The sequence below is a fragment of the Zalophus californianus genome, chromosome 2 (assembly GCF_009762305.2).
Source record: "Zalophus californianus isolate mZalCal1 chromosome 2, mZalCal1.pri.v2, whole genome shotgun sequence".
NCBI lineage: Eukaryota > Metazoa > Chordata > Mammalia > Carnivora > Otariidae > Zalophus > Zalophus californianus.
The window spans coordinates 69,836,841-69,850,503 of NC_045596.1; the positions used below are offsets into that span (position 1 = coordinate 69,836,841).

The 13,663-nt window shown below is 37.9% G+C and overlaps 1 protein-coding gene across 7 annotated transcripts in view; it reads right to left on the bottom strand.

The window, feature by feature from the left end:
• MAPK10 (mitogen-activated protein kinase 10) overlaps positions 1–13,663 on the bottom strand; it is a 547,028-nt gene that overhangs the window by 296,703 nt on the left and 236,662 nt on the right. For 6 of the 7 annotated variants that reach the window (XM_027600538.2, XM_027600539.2, XM_027600533.2 and 3 more), the window contains one exon: positions 11,152–11,266. The gene's annotated coding sequence lies outside the window, so the exon portion shown is untranslated. Of the gene's footprint in view, positions 1–10,903; positions 11,006–11,151; positions 11,267–13,663 lie in introns of those variants that run through there. The other variant, XM_027600535.2, reaches the window with a different exon arrangement.

Genomic DNA, 13,663 nt, shown 5'->3' on the forward strand with positions numbered 1-13,663 from the left:
AGAAGTCTAACTCTGGAGTTTACGTGCTTGACCACCATATCATACAGCTATGTGTTAAATTAATGAAAGGAGCCATAATTAACAAAAACATAGATGCAAGTACTGTTGCATCTGTACTTGCTGTTCCATTTGTATTTGCACAGAAAAAAATCAGGATAATGAGGCCCCTGATAATGACGGAAAACCTGACCAGAATAGAGTGATGAAAAAATGAGATACAATGAAATCCAAATACTATTAAAGTGACTTTTCTACTAACCATGAAAATAGTTTACAATAAGCAAAATTCATAATAAACAAAATAGAATGGACTTCCATGCCTGGCTTCATCTTCTCACTTTGGAATTGACAGAACAAGTTTGCTGTGTAGGCATTTTGTGGTAATGACTTTACTATTATTAACAGTGACAATAGTTTCAGGCAGTATTTTATATTTACATAGCAGCCTTCAACACAGGAGCAAAAGCACCTGACAAACATTCTCATTTTTATTATTGATGGCTTAGATTAATAGAGCGCCTTTTTGTCAAAAGAGCTCATTTATCCTTACATGGACTCTTGTGACACAAATAGGCAAGCAATCCATTTCTACATTTTACATATGGAAAAACAAAAGCCCAAGGACCTGTGTAAAATTGTTTATTAATACTGTGGCTGGGGGCGCCTGAGTGGCTCAGTTGGTTAAGCGACTGCCTTCAGCTCAGGTCATGATCCTGGAGTCCCGGGATCGAGTCCCGCATCGGGCTCCCTGCACGGCAGGGAGTCTGCTTCTCCCTCTGACCCTCTTCCCTCTCGTGCTCTCTCTCTCTCATTCTCTCTCTCTCAAATAAATAAATAAAATCTTAAAAAAATCAATCAATCAATCAAAAAAATACTGTGGCTGGGCTTCTAATAAAATCATAAAGAATTCAGTATTTCCCTTCCTCACTGACTGCAGCACTATCTCTTTTATAACTTTATTCCAAATTACCTGAAACCTGGATCCCTTTCCATTGGGTCTGGTTCTTACTGTCTCTTCTTCAGACTGGATTATCATTCCTTTCCTCCCTCTAACTGCTCATCCCGCCTCCATCCTCTCTCTTCTCAAAACCACTCTCAACATTTCTGCCAGAATCATTTTCTTAAGCCTGCTCAGAAAACAGCAATAGCTCTTCACTATCTATATAGACAGACCCAAAATTCCTTCATAGATCACTCATAACCTCCCTCAGTCTGGCCCCAATCTATTTTCTCCACCATATCTCTAACTGCCATGTCCTCCATCCCTAAAGCACACAAACCTAAACTTCTGAACCCCAAACCCACCCTGCTCCTTACTCATTGTTATTTCCTCTTCTAGAAGTAACCTTTCCAACTCCAACACTGAATACCAAAATTATCTTCACAACTCCACTCCAATGCCCTCTCCTCCATGAATCCCTTCTAATACATCAGTTAAAAATGGCCTTTCCCTCCAACTCCACAACACACATTTAACCTTTATTTGTGGCACTCACCATATTCTGCCCAGGTCTATAGTGACTTGTGAAAGTACGTTTGTCTTATTAAAATGTTCTATCATTGACATTCCCAGAAAGTCAACTATGTGTCAGGCCCTGTGATGGGTAATGAGTAAGAAAGAGAAACTGATCTCTCTGCCTTCACAGAGGTAATAGTCTTACAGTTTTTCTCATCTGGAGTTCCTCTTGTGAATAACCAAGCACACTATTTTTGTTTTTCTTAAGGTAGTATGTACATTCTAGATGCATAAAAGATGTTAATGTGTTACATACAACAGATGCTTTTTAGAAGTGGTTCTCAAAGTATAGTACACCAGACCTCTTGAGGATCTCCAAGACCCTTTCAGGGGGTTCCTGAGGTCAAAACTAATTCCAAATAATATAAAGATATGATTTCCTGTCATCACTCTCATTTACTCTCTAATGTACAGTAAAGTCTTCTGGAGGCTACACAATGTGTTTTATAACAACAGATTAAAGCCATAAGTATATAAGAGAATTCAGCCATCTTCTTTTAAACTAATCATAAAACAGATTTGCAAAAACGTAAAATAATACCACTTTGTACCTATACTATTTCTGTTCTATAAAAAGTAGTTTTCCATAAAAAAATGTATTGTGTTAACATGTAATGGGTTTACCATTGCTAATTCATAAATGAATTACATAAATATTTTAAATTTATATCTTAATTTCTAATACGGTAAATACCAATGAATATAACCCACATAAACCAAAGCTTGTGGTTAATACTTTTCAAGAGTGTTATACAGAATGAATCATGGAACACTACATCAAAAACTAATGATATAATGCATGGTGATTAACATAACAACAAAAAAATTTTTTTAAAGTGTAGAAGGATCATGAGACCACAAAGTCTGAGCACTGCTGTAAAGGAACACTGAGACTCATGTCTTTCTGCAGAATCCCAATTGAGTAGCTGAGTTTGTAAATAACCATTCCCTGAACTCAGTATCTATTAAAGCAACTATCCTATGTGTGGATTCATTTATTTGCAAGTATTTCCCCTTTCTCTCCCCATCTAAAGGCCCCAGATTTGGTAGTGAGCTGCTTAAGGGCAGAGACTAAATAGAATTTATCTTTGTTGCTGCTGCACCTAGCACAGAAAAGACAGCCAGTAAATATTTGAGGGAGAAGGAAGGAAGGAAGGAAGGAAGGAAGGAAGGAAGGAAGGAAGGAAGGAAGGAAGGAAGGGATTGGAGGGAGGGAAGAACTGTGCCTTACTCATTCTTCAAAGATTCTACCACAGTAATCTGCCCATTGAAAATATGTTAACCCTCATGTAAATCTGTTGTATGGATATGATATCTAAGGTAATCAAGATGCCAACAGTTTCACCTGATATGTTGGTAGATCTTAGTACAGCTTAGAGACCATAATTTTTAAAGGCAAATTTTTAAAGATTCCTCTCATTAGCAAATCAATGAGCAAACATTTGTACACACTAGCCCTTTGATAGCAGTGGATAATTCTAAGATAAAGAAAGATACAAATCTAGAAACTGGATGCAATCAATTTGGTTGCCTGTGCATAAGTTATCTCCCTTATGGATAATAAAGTCTCAATAATTAGAAGTGACTTCCTATAATTCAAATATCTTATCTTTCAATTTAGAGTGACAATGTGAAGCCAAAGATAACTAAAGAGGGTGGGTTAAAGCAAACTTGGGCATGGCAAGTCTGTCTTCAAGACCCTTATAAACCTCCATCTGGCCTATTCTTCCCTTCCATCTGTCCATGAACCTGCTTTCCATTCTCATGAAGTACCTTCACTGGCCCAGGCTACCCTCACCAAGGTAGTCCACTTGGGCCTGGCCTTTTGGGTATTATCCCATGCTTTAATTCAATCTGTACAATTTAATCTACATAGTTTTCACAGTTAAAAAAATTTAAACACTGTCAAAACTCCTTCATACACAGTTGAAACTCAGCTGGGTTAAGACTTGCCCAAGGGAATATTAATTAATGACAGAGTCGGGATGAGAATCTAACATCAAGGTCTCTTCCTTTCCCAGAAACTATGCAATGAGAATTTTTAAATAATCTGCTAAACCCCTCACAAAGTACTGTCTTGATACAAGTACAGGGGCACCTACTATGTGGGGAAATTAAGGCCCTGGCAGGAACACGTGCACACAGTGGCAGAGCCAGACTGAAAGCCAGGTGTCTGGCGCTAAAGCCCACACCACTTTTTTGGGTATATATATTATTTAGACATGTGTTCAGTTTGGGAGAACCAAGGAGTGGGGATGACAGTTGGGCAAGAGTTCCAGAGGAGAGTAGGCGTGAACTGGACCTTGAAGGATGGGAGGAGTTTTCCAGATAGGATCACAGTGGCAGTGGGGAAGGTGCAGAAGAGAGGGAGAAGGAATGTTCTAGACAGAGGGAAGAGATACAGCAGCCTGAAGAAGAGATGGCAATGAGGAAGTGGCACAGAGCCAGTCTGGGAAACACAGGCCGCTCCTCCTCTCTGGAAAGTCAAGAGCTGGGTCTAGAGCAGGATTGGAAAAAAGATACACAGGACTGGAAACTCTAGAAAAACATTTTCTAGAGATAAGTTTAACAAATAGGAACTTCCACCCTTTTTTAGTAGCTGATCTGTATGACTTGCCTGCCTTTAGTCTGGGCAGCCAACATACAAAGGTCCCAAACACCTATTCGCCATTCACTAAACACCTACTGTGTGCCGGTCGCCAATCACCAAACACCCATTCTGCACCACTATTGTCGAACTAGGACAGGCAGTGGAACAACTGAGTTTCGAACTTCTCTGGGCTTGGATCTCAACTCCAGGACTCACAGGTCACCGTGCCCAAGTTATCTCTCTGTGCTCAGTTTCCTCATCTGGTAAATGAGAATACTGATAACAGTTATCATGTAAGACCATCATCTTAAATGAGTTAATTCATGTAAAGGGCTGAGGACACAGCCCAGCAAAGAGTAAGCACTGACTAAATGTTGGATATTACAAAAAAAAAAGAAAAAAAGTACTGTCTTCAACACCCATCTTGATTCCCTCCCCACATAAAAATCTTTCCCATATATTCCCTTTCTTTAGTATCTTATTTTAATGTGTTAAGACACTAATCCTAGTGTGGATATTATCTATGATTCAACATCCATTATCACCAATTCACACCTTAACTCAAGTTAGCTTACCAGGTTAGCTAACCAACCAATTTACCTCATAACATTTCTATTTTAATAGGAAGTCTTCAACCAAATAAGTAAGTGAGAATTTCACATATTATATCAGGTTTAGAAGCAGAGAACCAGAGGGTGTTTTGGCTCCTTAAATTATAACACAGAGCCAGACATCTGTACTCAGGACCAAGACTAGAATAGAAACTCAACATATGAGATTTGATTGCCTGTGATGTTCCACATTGCTGACCTGAACGCTGCTTGGCAAAAGGACAGTCAACAGACATATGACATGATATATTTGGCTGAAATTCATAAAAGATGAAAAACAGTTTAATTTGTCTTCTACCCACTATTTCACATAGTTTTTGCCTAACATATTTTATTCAACCCTTTTTTAGGGGAGTGGGGGAGTACAATATCTTTAAATCTTATTAAACTAGGGCGCCTGGGTGGCTCAGTTGGTTAAGCGACTGCCTCCGGCTCAGGTCATGATCCTGGAGTCCCGGGATCGAGTCCCACATCGGGCTCCCTGCTCAGCAGGGAGTCTGCTTCTCCCTCTGACCCTCTTCCCTCTCGTGCTCTCTGTCTCTCATTCCCTCTCTCTCAAATAAATAAATAAAATCTTTAAAAAAAATAAATAAATCTTATTAAACTAAATTTCAAGGCAGAATTATTCTGATTCTTAAGATTTATAAATGATTTTCTAAAGATAATATTGTCGAAGTTATCCACTGTCAAATTTAAAGGAGCTTAAAAGTGGGCCTTAAAGATTTAAAGAACAAACAAATCACCTAGAACTTCCAAAAATACAACTAGAAATAAAACTTAGAGACATCCAGCAGATATAATTTCTGGTATCTGCACTGTAAGTATAGATTATCACATGTTATGAAACTGCTTAAGTATGGACTAAGTTTTCCAACCAGTCCTAATCTGAAAATATTTTTTATGTTAACCAAATTTTCATTAAGATCTCATACTTCTGTTTTAATAGTAGTTCCTCTAATAGTGATTATTGGAATACCCTGAATTCTCTATGAAGAATGTGAGATATGGTAAAATTTATGTTAATTCACTCTTCAAATAAGATCCAGTAAAGTGCCAACTTGTAAAGACAGTATTATTTTTTCCTGATATGACATCAAATTACTTGGGACCTCTCAAACAGTGACAGTACCAAATCTATCTTCCTAGGAAATATAGACTGAGGTTCCACAAATTGGTGAAAAGCCTTAAAATTTTATACAATATGAGGGCTAGTTATGTTGGTTTTATGAGGGTGAAAAAGTCCTAAGGACTTGGTTTCCCATCTTGGTTACTTGCAGCCATTAAAACATGACAAAATTGCACTATAATAACAAATTTCTGACTATCCTCTTATTCATCTCATTTATAAGGTATTTGGTTCCACAAACCTATTATGCTCATTTCTATCTCTGTTTACTTTGATTATGTTGTTATCACTTCTTGAAATTCCTGTTTTTACACTTACTTGGAATTCAAGCCACATCAATGTTTTAAGGCTCTATTCAGCCCAACTTTCACCTTTAATTCTGAGAAGGATTCAACACAGTGATAAAAAAGGAAGTGCTCCCAAGTTGGACTCCGTGGACTCTACCAACATTAGTTGCATGACCAAGGGCAAGTTACTAAAGCTGCCATGTTTCAGCTTCATCATTTATAAAATGGAAATGCTCAGTAGGATTTCTGTGAGGATTCAATGAATTAGTGCATGCAAAGTGCTTCTAACAGTGAGTGGCACAAGTAATCACTCAATAAATATTATTCACTATTATAATCTTTATTATAACATTCATTCTTCCTGCACTACTCTGAACAACTGTAGACTCATAATTCATAAGAACCCTAGACTGTAGAGGTCATTGAGTTCAATCTCCCACATCAAGTAGTAGCACCTCTAAAATGTTAATATTTGGTCAACCATGAAGATGGTTAAATGCTTGCAGTGCTGGAAAATTCACTGTTCTTCTAAAAGCACAGACTTGCAAATAGTTCTAATCATCAGAAAGGTCTCTTATGTATGATGCCTACTTTCTACTCACTGGTCTCTTATTTCTGTCTCCACAGCTTCAAAACAAACCTTCATCCTCTATCCACTTTCACACAACATTCTGAATAGTCCCTGACTAGTTAAGTAGAACACTTTGTTTAGGAAAGTAAAACAAATTTTGACAAAATTTACTCAACAAAAACAATGACAATAAAATTATACCATTCTTATATGAGTAATTAAGGTATTCTTTGCTTCTGGGGGGAGTTGGCCAACAATATTCACATTTATCACTCAATCTACTTAAATAAGACTGTAGACTCCCTGTCAGGCTGCTTTCCAGACTGTATCCACAGGTATAATTTTTTTGTAGTCTAGTTATTTCTCTATGTAGTCCCTTTGGCTGTGTGTCTTTTCTCCTTGTGATTTTCTCTTTTCTGCCTGTTTCTATCTTTCCATGTGTCTATCTCTTGCTCATTTCTCATTCTTTCATCAAACCATCATTCAACAAACATTTGTATAATGTTACCATGTATCAGGCACTGTGGTAGGCATGGAAAACTCAAAGATAATTAGATCTGGATCAAATTACTCATAAACTAAGTTGCAGAGACAGATACATAAACTAACAAAACATCACGGTAATGCAATGAGATAGATATGCCTAGGCTACTGTGAGAACACTAGGAAGGAATGCCCACTGGAAGGAGTCAAGAAACGTTTCTGGAAGGAGATAACACCTAATGAAGTCTAGAGTGAGTCTCAGCAGTACCTCTCCAAGTTTAAATCATCTGAGAATCTTGTTTGAAAGATTCAGAGTCCAGAGATCTGGGTGGGATTTGAGATACTGCTTTTCCATCAAGCCCCAGATGGTGCCCATGCTGTTGGTCTGCAAAGGTCTTAAAAGATGGCTAATGACTAAGTTAAGGTTGGGTGGAGTGAATATAGGCAGGATAGACAGTATGAAGTAAATCACAGAGGTAAGAAACACTTGAGTGTGTGTTATGAGAATGAAGCACATTAGCGTCCCCAAGCAATTCAAAAGATCATCAGTTCCTAAAATGGGGGTGGATGGGAATATGGTATATGTTAAGGAGAAAGGAATTTATTACATAGCCAATGGAGTATATCAAAGTAAGTCGGGCAGTTACATGGTAACAACTGCAAATCAGATCTGGTGCTTTCACTGGTAGAATCATGGGCAAGAAGATAACATTCTAGGCCATATTAAATAAATCTGCTAACAATGATGATGAGGCAACTGACTAAAGATTTTTTTTTTATTTGAGAGAGAGAGAATGAGAGAGAGAGAGAGAGCACATGAGAGGGGGGAGGGTCAGAGGGAGAAGCAGACTCTCTGCCAAGCAGGGAGCCTGATGCGGGACTCGATCCAGGGACTCCTGGATCATGACCTGAGCCGAAGGCAGTCGCTCAACCAACTGAGCCACCCAGGCACCCCGAGGCAACTGACTTAAAAAAAATGTTCAGCAGATAAAGTAAGTTGATTGTATTTTCACTTATTAATTTAAAAATCAGCAAAGTTGTTACTCCTTTGTACTCTTTGCAGGCCTGCTATCTATTCTTAATCTGACACTTAGTAATATGTGATCTTAAACAAGGCACTTAAACCTCTTTTCACACCAAGTTCCGCATTTTAAAACAGTGAAGAGGTGACCCAAATAAACACTGTGGTCTCTTTACCCTAAATTTTATGGTCCCCTGAACTAAATTCATTTTGTACTGAATCATGGAATCATAATTTTTAAAACCTACCACAACACCTGGAATATAAATATTCATTATATTACTAATATTGACTCTACCTAGCCAACAGGTATTAAAACTTGAGACTTTTTATATATCCTGCCTCTTCTTCACCCATGACATTCATTACTGAGTCCAGTTGCTTTGTACTTATGTTTTACTGGTGATTCTTTGGTTTATGTCCCTATGATTTTTTAACTGGATTCTTGCAATAACACCTTAGGTGTTCTCTCTGGCTCCAATCTAATCTTCCTCCAAACACTATCCAAAACATTGAAGAAGTCTGGAGTCAGAAAGCCCTGCGATTGAATACTAAAGCCCAGTGCTTCTTAGCTGTGTGACTGTTAGCAAGTTATTTAACCTCTCTAAACCTGAATTTACTTATCTGTAAATCATAGGGATGATATGAAGATAAAATGCTTGCAAAGTGCTTAGCACAATGCTTTATTATGTTAAATAAATGCTAGTTATTATTTTGAAAGACAAATCTCATAAACACTTGAGCAGGTACTTCACAAAAGAGGAAAATAAAATGGCCGATAAAAAATGAAAAGATGTTCAGGGCGCCTGGGTGGCTCAGTCGTCAAGCATCTGCCTTCGGCTCAGGTCATGACCCCAGGGTCCTGGGATAGAGCCCCGCATCGGGCTCCCTGCTCGGCAGGAAGCCTGCTTCTCCTTCTCCCACTCCCCCTGCTTGTGTTCCCTCTCTCACTGTGTCTCTCTCTGTCAAATAAATAAATAAAATCTTTAAAAAAAATGAAAACATGTTCTTCTTCATTAGTAATCAACAAAAAGCCAATTAATACTTCTATGAGTACAACTAAGTACCCACCCTATAAGCAAAATTTAAGAACTTATAAATCAAATGTTGGTGGGGTATAGAACTTCTCTTATATTGCTGATGAGAGTGTAAACCGATATAACTGCTTGGGGACAATATTCTGGCATTATTTAGAAAAACTGAATGTGCACACACCCCCAAATTCAGTAGTTCCTTTCCTTGATATTTATCTGAAAGAAGCTCTTAAACTTGTATACTAGAATCTGAAAGCAACTTCATTTCTACCATTCCCACTTATGCCCTGGCACAGTAAATGACACATAGCACTCACAAAAAATCATACTCTGCCAAGCCTCTGGACCCTTGGAAAATATTCCCACTGCTCCCCTTCCTCTGGTTACTTTTTATTATCCTTAACACCCAGTTAACATACCACTTCCTTTGGGAAGTCCTCCTTGACAATTCCCCATGCCATCTGTATTAGACTCTCCTCTGCTGCACTTCCGTTAGCACCCTAAGTCTACCCATTTAACAACCCTGTTTCAGTACCACACTCTTTGAATAGATCTCCCCTAATTAATGGCACATTTTATCATAAGTACTATACTCTTTAGACTGAAAGCTCCTTTAAGGCAGGTACAATCTCTTTCATCTATCCCAAGAGTTAAAGATACTGTCTACATCACAGATTCTCAACAAATGTTTGCTTAATGAATAAATGTTTAAGATGGGGCAATATATGTTTTCCACATCACTGGAAGTGGCACATAACTCAAAATATTAAGATTCATCCATATAAAATTGCCCTTACTTTAGATCCATGATGGTTGATTATTGGCAACATGCTATTCTCTTTTATAACAAACATGCATTTAATACATGTTGATTAAGCACAGCATAGTGATGACTATTATATCTACTTTCTCAGTAGCACTGTAAGCAGACTATAATGAAAATCATGATGTGAAATAAGTACAGGGTTAATTTCATCAGTCTTCTGTAGTTAGAGTTTATGCATTAATTCACAAGACAGCCTACCTACCCAGCATTATATGAGTCACTAAGCAAATGAAAGAGATGTATCGATCACTATTCAAAACAGCTTCTTTTGGAAGTCTTACAAGCACCACTGTCATGAGCTATTTCTCAAAGAAGTTATTTGACAGATTATAACTGGTTCATCTCTGCCGGAGTCTATTGATTATTGACTTTGGTGACTATAAAGCATCAAGTATTTGATTAAAAAAATATTCTGCCTGTGTGTGCTGATATTTTTATAAAATAATAAGTTTTCAAAATTATTCCAACTAGCAGAGAAACTGGATCTACTTTTAATATTGTTGTATTAGGCAAAAGGATTTGTAGGGTAAATGTCTATGAACTGAGTTTTATAAAACTGTGCTATGATTTCTCTCCCCTATTTCCAAGGTTCTAAATGTTATGTTAACATATATATTATATACATTCTTTATATACTCCTATATATTTACATAGGAGTGTGCTTGTATGTGTATTCCTGAAAGGTACTGAGCATTATAACAGCTCAGAACCAATTCTTCTACCAGACGGGATGAACTGATAAAATGCAGAATTATGTTGTAAATAATAAAAGCCACTGAAAAACACTGTTACCAACTGTTACTCAGGCGCATGAAATTGTTCATTACAGCTATCTTACCAGACTGGTATCATGCAGGCCAGTAGCGTTGTGCTGTTTCTCAATGCACCCTTGCACCTCAAGGCTTCATGCTGCTCTATGTGGCATCACCAGTTAAACATTCTGTCCTGTTGATTTTCATTCCTTTAGCTGAAATTATTTGGAGCAGTATTTCTTCAGATCCATACACTAAATCCCATGCAATATTTAAAGCGGTTATGGAGATCACATGTTTTCTGCTAAGGAATATTTCTAAATTTGTGACTCACCACTGCTTGTATGGTTTCTCATCTATAGGAAATGGTTCTAATTCAACAGCTTCTTGCATGAGTTGCCATAACGAAGATCTGAGATGGTCCTGCCGTTGGTGTTCCTCACGCTGGCCTAAAATCAAAGTGAAAACACAGAATGAATTTGTTTTTAACACTTACATGGGAATTTCATCTGCATTTAGGAAACCAAAAGACCGACAAAGACCATTGAAAATGAGTGATGGGACACAGGATGAGGGAATAAAACATCCGAAGTTAGTTCACTCTGTTCCAACGTATCACAAGCACAAGAACTTTGGTGTCACCAACACCAGGGTAGCTGGATATTTCAAAATCTAAACACAAGCCCAATTAATAATTATTACTTTACTTGGGATGGTATTTGACTTTGTGATATGGATTTGGTTTTGAGATACAAGGCACACTACTCAGTTTCAACTGGGACAGCTTCACTGTTGCATGTTTACATAGTTTGCTTTTCATGCAAGATTTCATTGGAATGATGGGTAACATACTTACCAATAAAAAGAGGAGGAGAAGTTCAAAAACCTCTGAAGTATGTGAAACAGAATAAAACTAAACTGAAGTTGGTCTGAAGCTGGAAACAGACTTGTATGTATGCTTTCCCATAATCTGATCTAGTTACAAAAATAGGTTTGTAACTTCAATCTGTTACTGTTCCTTTTTGAGATTATATTGGACCAGATTCTCCAAGATTTGCCAATTTTCAGTGCTCTACCCATTATCGAACCATAAGTTTTTATTTCTAGAATTTTGGAAGGTATGCTCACCATACTGAAAGTAAACCTCCTCTCTGCTCCAACTAAGAGTCCCTTTCCTGGCCGGGTGCTTACAACTTTCTACTAGGAATTCTTTTCCCACCACACCCTCCTGCTGCCCAGACATCCCAATGTGGCCTCCAGTGTCACATGTATTTCCTTCTCTTCTGAATTCCTGTCATATTTCTTGTCAAATTACTAATAGAGCCCTTGATTATACACCATCTTTATTTAACCTCATCTCCCTAAATGGCTCCAAACTCTTCCTTCCATTGCACTTAGCAGAGAACTCTGTACAGGGGAGACATTCATCCAAGGCATATTTATTGTGTCCCCACAATGGGCCAAACAGACACAGTCAGTACCTGAGAGATTATACTTTCATAGAGAACACAGGAAACAGGAATAGGCCATTACTGTATTGTGTGATAAGTGCTATGACAGCGGAAGTACAGTTACTGAATAAATCTTGCCAAATAAATGGGCCTAAGAGCTTTCACTTCACTATCAGTGCTTTCAGATCCTCTTTCCAATGTATGAGAAGAGGACAATTACTTGAAGAAACTCATTTTCAGGAAGCACGTGGAGCACGCAGACAGGTTAACATCCAAAATCCAGGAGGCGGGTCTACTTCTAGGAAGAGAAGTCACTAAAATGAATTTCTAGTACTTTTTTAAGTCACTGCTGGGAGGTTGCATTTTTTTTCCTGCTTTCTACAACACACACACACACACACACACACACACACACACTGTAACAAAAATCTTGTTTATTACCGAACAGGCCACTCTGCAAATGCCTGATGGTCCTATAGGGGAACTCCACTTTACACCTGCACACTCTGAAATATGGGATTTCAGAGCAACTGTAGGGTAGGAATGCTACTAAGGAACATTCAGTCTTCTCTTTTTCCACTCAAAACTTTAATTTCCATTCCTAGGAGCGTTAGCTCTATAAGCCCATGGCTTTCACATCTCAGAGATAAGAGCCGTAAGAAAGGCTATCGTGGCTTATCATGGATCCAAAACATCAATTCAACTAGAAAAATTCTTTACCAAAAATAAGTATAAATATGTAGTCCACTTCTCATACCAAAATGCTTCTTTTGATTTAAGAATTTTCAGTATCACCTGAGTTCTCCATTTAGAGTTTCTACTAAGATTCACAACAAGAAACGGGGGAGGGGCGTAGGATAGTACCGAAAACATGCAGATTTTTCACTTTCCCCCTCTTTGCCTTGATTTTCTCATAAGGATAAAATGTACTCAAACTGAAAAATCTTCAGTCAAAACCTTAAAACTTTGCTATGAAAATATGTACAGATAGGTAAATTTCTAAAATTCAAGCTCCAATTCTCAATTACATTTTCTCTTTCAAAGAGAAAATCAATATGCAGCATGATCTTTTATCTGAATCAGCAGCAGTGCCTCATCTCAGACTTATATAATGCAATAAACATATTTAATATACAAAAGAAATAAACGGATCTTGGTCTCGTTTACCAATAAGCATTCCCCCAGTAGTGTACAGACCCAACTTTATCCAAGTCCATGGTCCTCAGAAGAAGGTGTGAGAGATGCATGTGTGGTGGGGAGGAAATACTCAGCCTGCAGCAAATACAGCATTGTACTCCTTTCTGTCATAATTAGACACTTTGCCTCTTTTTGCTTAAGTGTTGCAATGTCCAACCAAAAGGTTAAAGGAGACTGCAAGAGAAAATAGTAAACGCA